Below are 8,363 nucleotides of genomic sequence, written 5' to 3' on the forward strand. Positions count from 1 at the left end.
AGTGGTCTCCTTTGCAAATGACATATGGCGATTTAGGCCTGGTCGGTGTAGTGTGTGGATTTTCGCTAGACGACGCTTGGTTTCCCCCTTTTGCTTTTGGCTCCTTCTTCTTCTTCTCTTTCTTCTTCTTTTCCTTCCTCTTCTCAGGTACTTGATTTTTGGCTTTACCAGCCCCACCAAGCGAAGAGGAAGGAGGAGAGGAAGAATTGGAGGAAGTAGAAGGTTGGTGGGTAACTCTGGAATCGTCTAGTTGCTGACTCGATTGTTCAGGAATTGCGGTGTTCTGAACGACAGAGGTTGAGAAGAGCCATACGGTCAAGCCGATTGTTAATCCTGGAAGCGACAATGTGGCCATATGGGGTGCACCAACATCTCCCCAAGAGGAGAAGGGACTAGGATTTCCTCCAAGGGGAATTCCTTGGCTGGTGGACTCCATTCTCTCAACCTAAGACCAACGTAGGAAGGGTGATGATTATTCCGTTTAAAATAAATTTTATATGCTTTGACACAACTTGTTTTTTCAATTTTAAAGAGTCGACAAAAAACAAAATATGACTCTAGTCGCCTTCCATTTTTAATGAGCCTGAAGTGACAAGTGCTCAGATGGACCTTTTCAGTTAAGGAGTCTGAAAAGGAATGAAAGGGACTGCTCTGTAAATCTAGGTAGAGGGATTACCAAACCAATCACAAAACTACAGGACACTTTTTACGGTACAACAATCAATCTTCCCGAATGTTGTGTTCAGTGCATTGCGATCGATAGGGCGGCAGACACGACTTCCTATGGATAAAGGATTAAGCCTATTGTGGTCTCCCAAAATATACTCGATGGTATGTGGGAGCACAAGTCCATACTGGCACTTATCGTCTCAAAGTGGAGGAATCACCCAACCAGTAGTGAGAGCAACAGTTACCAGGCTTTACGATGCCGAATACGTCTCTAGCCTAGACTTCTAGATGTTGTACGTTAGGTTCCAAAGCTTTGTTAGATTCATTAAATTTATTTTATAGTTGATCTTGCTTAATAAATTTTCCTTTCAGTTTCACTGCGTGATGTAGATGTACAATTCCTAAAATGCAATCTAAGATGATAAACAGTCTTTTATCTTCTTTGTGAAATGAAAATCCTAGCTACTAAGGAAAGAAAGACATAATTCTTTCAACAAAGAGCAAAGAGCACACACTATATGAATTGTACTAAATCAAACCAATCAAACAGTCTAAATGCAAATGCACATGTATGTATTTGTTTTCAGCCTTCTTAATATGTGAATGATAAGAAGAAAGCTAATGCGCAAATCTGAATTACTTTCAAGCGACAATTACTAACAAGTTTCCTTTTAAATTCAAAACGAAGACTTTCTTTCGACACTAGAAAGACTACAAATTCAAATCAAATACAATAGTAATAGGGTAATCGACTATCAAGAGCGATCAGACTCCCTCTTATGACTGAAAATGACACTTGCGACACTTTCAAATCAAGAAACAACAGTACAATTACGTTACTTTTTGCAAAGGAGAACTGAAAATGACTCAACAAATACACAAAAACACTTACAGTTCTTTGCACAATGGAGGCGGAATAACAGCAAGGAAAGGGGTTTCAAACAGAGGTGTACTAACCATAGGCAGCAAAACTCATGAATAGAACTGAAAAGAATGAACAGAAACCAACATTCAGGAACAATGTCTAGTTTGATCAGCGCACCTGTAACATAGTGAACTTGAAATGCAGCGCACCTACTACACTCGGGAAGTGCGCTGAATTTCAGATTCATAGAACAGAGACTGCGCTGGGCCAGAGACGAGACTTTGCTTGGGTTCCGGGTCACAGTTTGCAGTTCAGTTCAGGGATTTTGGCCGAGCAAGTGGTAATCAGTAAATCAACAACAGGGGTAGATCTAAGGAGGTTACTAGAGCCACCACAAGGGCAAGAGAGTTTGTAAATCAGTTTTTTAATTCATAAACAAAACCCGGAGATTGACTGAAGTGGCATTTATCTACTTTGCATTTGCATAGCAAATGCAGTTCGAAAGCTACCTGGCTCAACTTCAGGCTCCGTCTGTAAGTTTATAAAGTAAACAACAAGGTAGATAAACAAACAACCTAGTCGCTCCCCAATGGAGTCGCCATTTTGTTACAGGGAAAAGTGTCTATACAGAACTGCTTATCCCACTAAGGTGTGGTAGCTACCTTAGAAACAAACAAAGTAAAGCTACTTTCGTTTTCCTTTATGAAAGATAGATGAGAGAAGAATAAAGGAGACCAACCTCTGTCTTGCGCTTGGCTCCTAGTTCGATTCCTCTCTCTTATGATAGTCCTTTGCTACTTGCTTCCTTGTACACTCAGCTTCACAGAGTACCTGTAGGATCAAAGTAGCATAACACTATACAAGAACATGGATCTATTATCATAAAAAATCTAGGATTAGATGTAAATTGACCATACAAATGCATAAAACATAAATGATAGAGAGTATGGAGGAAAACTTGAATAGCTTTTATTGATAATCAAGAAAGAGCCAAGAGAGTTACAACAGTTGTTCTGACCCAGCATCATCCTCTCAAAAGTAAGCCCTTCTTCACCTCATACAAAGCTTAGATCACCCAACACTATGATGTTGCCTCAAGAAACCAACAACAATTCCTTACAAGATGCAAAATTCCCAGCCCCCGGATCTCTAGGATGAGGGATCCATATATAGATATCTGTAAGGGAGATAAGTCAGCTTGTGATTTGATTAGTGTCTTCCCTCTGATAGTTCTTGCTTCCACTTGGAGATTTATGATCTCTTACTCATCCTTGGCCGAATTCAGAGAGGCAAGTGTCACAGGAGAAGTTTCTGGAAGATTCCATGCCTCTCCACCTCGCAGATTGACACTGCCATTTGTCACTTCTCACCCATCGCACCCCATAGAAGGGCTTTTTGAAATCCAATGCACCCACAGAGTGTACTTAGGTGAGATGCAACGCACTTTGCCTATGGAGCAGGTGAAATGATCCTATTTTGACCAGTTCTGAGCAGTTTTTCATGGAGAACTTCTGGGAGAAGCTGTAATCAGTTGACCTTGTTCCTTTAGGGGTTAGAACAACACTTTTAGGGACTTAGGAGCCCTTGGTTTATGGACATTTTATGCTTGGGGTTGCAGTGCCCAAAAATGTCTATAACACTGACTGCCAAAACTGCGCAAGGTAAAGTCTGGGCTGTTGGGACGCTGACTGACTGCGGGAACTGCGCAATGCATAGTCCAACCTTGCCTGCTGAGGACTGAAACTGTGCAATGTGCAATTTCAGTCATAGTGACATGCAAACCAACAAACTGCATTGCGTAGTTTTTGGGGCCAACAAGGCACTGCCTCCCAAAGTTGTGCAATGAAAGCCTGGAGGTAAGTGCTGGGCTAGACTTGCGCAATTTATGGAGGGAAGGCAGAGCCTTCACTTCCAGAAATGCGCAATGCTAGCTGGGCAAGTCAAGGTTCGGGCCAAGGTAGCCCAGACCCATCGAGTTGGGAAAATTTTAAGGATGGAAGTTTATCTTAAAGTTTAGAAACCTTGGCAAATCTTTCTGGTCCCTAATATGCAAATTGTAAAACTTTTGGTGATATTTTTGTAGAAACCTTTAGATTTCCAATGATTTTATATTAGTTGATATAATATTTTGGCAATTTTTAAGGTAAAATAATGGTGTACTATAAAATTTGGGTGAATCATTTTAGAGAAAAACAGAAATTGGTGAATCTTTTTTTTGGAAAAAACATGGAAAAGTATCCCACTTGCAAATACTAGCCCCTAAAATTTTCCTGGTCGCCGACGAGCGACTAAAAACATAAGAAGTTTGAATGCATGATGAAACTGAGTGTAAACAAGATTGAATGATCATGCATGCAAACAGTAAGTGCAGGATCCAGAAAACGGGAAATCATGCATGTGTGTGAAGTGGGTCGCCACAACGACGACCATCGGTGCAAAAACAATGTCATGCATGCAACAACAGTGAGATGCAACAAAAATTGAAATGGTGCTTCTACAAGCTAACATACATCAAAACAACAACAAGTGCTCATTGAAATCAAGAAAAAAACACTCACACAAAGCGAAACACAAAAAGTGATAGAAATGCAGTGCAAGACATGAAAAGCAGCCCTGAAACAACTAAGTTGAAAGTGTCGAAGACTCCTGGATGCAATGTGGGATGTCAGAGTTGCAAGATCAATGTGAGGAATGAGCTCTACAAAGTCCGGTTCATAAGTTTTGACAAGATCGAGGTTATGACGCGCATGCCACAAATCTAGGAAAAAGTGACACTTGGCGAGAGGTTTCTAAAATGAACTTTGCATGTAACCTCCAACTGCTAAGAATAGATCCATAGATCTAGGGATTCCTTTTGCATGCTGCCTTTTGCTATTTCGGGTAGAGAAAACCATGCATGCAAATCAATTTTTCTCAGTCCTGGAGGGAACTGGTCAACCTAAAGGCACATGCAATAGCGTGCTTGACTGAGAGAGGGATTTTCACAATTTCTGAGAGGAAATGGGCTGGTTTTCCTAGAGGGATTGTGCAATTTTAGGGAGGAGCAGGTGAGTGCTGCCCAAAATTGTGCAATTTCTGGGAGGAGCTAGGCTGGTTTTCCCAGAGGGATTGCGCAATTTCTGGGAGGAGTAGGTGACTACTACCTAGAATTTCACAATTTCTAGGCTGAGTTGCAGTGTTGGGCCAGATTGCGCAATTTTCCCAAGGAATACTGTCTGACTGTATTGTGCAATTTATGAGCCCAGCAGGCTGGCCAGTAGATTTCCGCAATTTTTGGAGGGAAGGTTGGTTCCCCTCCAGAATTGCACAATTTTTTGAGGAGTTTCTCAGCCAAAAACTAGCCTAAGTCTCGAATGGCAGCCTATGAGGGGAGAGAAGAAAACTAACATGCACAGGTTGACAAGCTATTGAAAAACCAATGAAGCCTGTGTACACAATGCAAGACATGCTACTAGCATGGTTGGTAGGGAGGCTCCGAAATGAAGCTAGGAAAAATTCTGGGGGTGGTTGTAGCCGCTACAACATGTTATCAACTCTTCCCTCGATATTTGTTGTTCATAATGATGAAGTGAGCAAACTTTGGCATGAGCAATTTGGTCACTTAAATTATCACTCACTTAAAAATCTATGTAAAGAAAATATGGTGGCAGGTCCTCCTATGGTATCTTTCAGAGATGGTGTTTGTTGCGGATGTGTACTCAGAAAACATCATCAGGATAGTTTTGAAAAACGTGCCTCTTGGCATACCTCAACCCCTTTATAGCTTGTGCATAGTGATTTATGTGGTCCACTTCTAGTTGTTTCATTCTCTGGCTACAAGTGTTTCTTAAGTTTCATTGATGATTTCTCCAGATGCACTTGGGTATACTTCTTAAAACTCAAGAGTGAAGTCTTTAACATGTTCTTGGCCTTTAAGGCCTTTGTTGAGAAACAATCTGGACATGAAATTCTTAAGCTAAGATCTGATAATGGCAGAGAATATGTTAACAACAAATTCATCAAATTTTGCACTGAGCATGGAATTCAATTGCAACATACTATTCCATATACTCCACAACAAAATGGTGTGGCTGAAAGAAAGAATCACACATTAAAGGAAATGGCCAATTTTATGCTTCAATCTAAAGGACTTAGTCTTAATTTTTGGGCAGAGGCAATTAACTATGCAAATTACATAGTAAATCGCACTCCTACTAAGGTTTTAAAGAATAACACTCCAGAAGAAGCTTGGAGTTGTTGGCTTGATGGGGCTTAGACCAGGTTCGGAGTTAGTTGCGCTAACCAATAAAATCCTACACTAATAAGGCTAGGCGCGTCGCTCATGGTGTGATTCAAAGGAGGGGCGAAAGTGAACCCTCCACATCTCAACCGCGTTACCTGGAATATCATGATAAGAAACATGTTAAGTAAATAGAAGTTCAATTGGAATATGAATTATGTTCATCAAAGCATGAGTGAATCTACCTGAATGCGAAGGACGAGAGAATTGGTAATAATTTCTGAGCCTCACACATCATGCAGGAGATCAGCCAAGCAGGGGAAGGGTGGGTGCAAGTCTTCAAATTCCTCCATGGAAATGTCAGCATCAGCTTCCACAAATAGCACGCCTTCACTTGTGCAGTCCACGAGGAGCTTACCAAAGGGCACCTCTCTCAATCTTCTGGCAAAACGATAGTAAAACACCAAAACCTTCGCCAACACTTCTCTAATAACTTTGGCGAGATCCTCGCCTTTTTTCGACGAATCGAATCGATAAAATTGAAGGACGGGAATAGGAAATCTGAGATTCAGTGGATCATCTAGATTGGAAAGGAATAGCAACCCTTTGGGAGTAGGGAGGAGAGGAGGGACAAGGATAGCCGAATTTCTGGTGATTTTCATTTGCAGAGGTGCAATGAAAACAAAGTTGTGGAGAATCAATGAAAGGCTATGAAGCGAGCCCGCAATTGAAGATCAACATAGTAGGATGCAGTGCGTTGCAGACACAAAGATCTTTCGAGAAGGAGGAGACGCCGAAGCCTGCATTTGGTGAGATATATAAATTGAAACCCACGTTTCTCAAGTGACGTGACCAATATAATGAATATCATGTGCAATGAAAGACTACCATGAAAGATCTACAACAATGGTGACTTCATATGTTTTTATGGAATTGGATTCTTAAATTTTAATTTAATTATTAATAAGTATGTTGATAGGTTGGTTTATTTGTATAATAGTTTTTTTTTTTAATTTAAGGTAAATGGTATGGATTTAATCTTTACTAAATTTTCTAAAATATTAGTATATACCTCAATTTTTCTATAATATTTAGAATGATATATATAAGTTAAAAGTTGAAATTTATGAACAATTTTTTGTTTTTTTTAATTAAATGTATTTAAAAGGACACATGTCAACTCCAAGTTAAACAAGAACATATCATACTAGGTTGTAGAATCATGAGAATCTCGGTTCAAAAACTATATATATATAAAATATATTAAAAATACAATAATAAAATATTGCTTACATTAACAATAACAGATAAAAAAAAATAGCATAAAAATCTTTGTATATCTTTCACAAATAAAATACCTCAATTTCTAGTTTAATTTCACAGAGATAATGTAATTAATGCACAATTTCCTCATTATTTAATATGGAGCGGACAAGTGGTATTTAAAAGATTATGCTAAGAAGCTAATAGACAAAATGACCTTTGCAGTGGAATCTGGTGATACAATTTTAGGTGAGATTGTGAATTTTTGTTGTTCAAAATACTCTTTTGAATATATAAATAGATTCAAAAAACCCTATGACACTCAAATTTTGTAGATTAAACAACTTAATCTTGTGATTCTTAAAAATATCAGCTTAATAATGAGTAAAATTAATCGTAAAAGTAAAATAAAAAAGAGACCGTATAATTTAACTTTTCTATTTGAAACTAACAATTGGACGTGAAAAATGCATAGAAAAGAACCATATATAATTCATTTTGTCTTCAATTAACATGCAATATTTAAAAAAATATATTAATAACCAAAAAATATTTAATATCAATCCTAAATAAAAATATTTCTAAAAAATATTCTAATATTAATCATAAATTGGGATGGAGAATTTCTAGATAAATGACATTTGAAGGTTGCATTGGCTGAAACGATTTATAAGCATCATAGAGTTAAAACTATAAAAATTTAGCCCCTTTTTTTTAACTAACAATTGGATGTGAAAAATGCATAGAAAAGAACCATATATAATTCATTTTGTCTTCAATTAACATGCAATATTTAAAAAAAAAATTATTAATGACCAAAAAAATATTTAATATCAATCTTAAATAAAAATATTTCTAAAAACTATTCTAATATTAATCATTGAGATGGAGAATTTCTAGATAAAAGACATTGAAGGCTGCATTTGCTGAAACGATTTATAAGCATCATAGAGTTAAAATTAGCAATTGCACTGAGAGATGCAAAGGAACTTCGATAAGAGGAGTCAGGGAATGTGGAAGGCAATAAACAAGTGAAATATATTGACAATGAAATACAATCATTAAACACATAGCAGAACATAGGTATTCCCTCTTAAAGGTTTCTTAGGAAAATTTTGTGTCTACTGTGGATGGCTTGTGTTTTTTTTTTCTATTTCTCTCAATTAATTAATTAGAAAATCAACTAACTAAAGAATCTCGAATAGGAAAAATTAACAATAAATATTTGGGTGATGTTTTGACATTTGACAAACAATTCCAATGGAATATATACTTCAATTTGTGGATCATATGAATAGTGGTTCATGCAAAGGCTCAAACAAAAAGGTTGAGTTTGTAGCTTTATAG

At 37.7% G+C, this 8,363-nt stretch overlaps 1 pseudogene; it reads right to left on the reverse strand.

Annotated features, from left to right (window-relative positions):
- Positions 1-6,040: 6,040 nt before the first annotated feature.
- LOC149253989 (benzyl alcohol O-benzoyltransferase pseudogene) lies at positions 6,041-6,415 on the reverse strand (annotated as a pseudogene).
- Between the last annotated feature and the right edge of the window lie 1,948 nt (positions 6,416-8,363).

Source organism: Pinus tabuliformis, chromosome 7, assembly GCF_031772625.1.
Source record: "Pinus tabuliformis cultivar Carrire ecotype Pingquan chromosome 7, CPIR1, whole genome shotgun sequence".
Lineage (NCBI taxonomy): Eukaryota > Viridiplantae > Streptophyta > Pinopsida > Pinales > Pinaceae > Pinus > Pinus tabuliformis.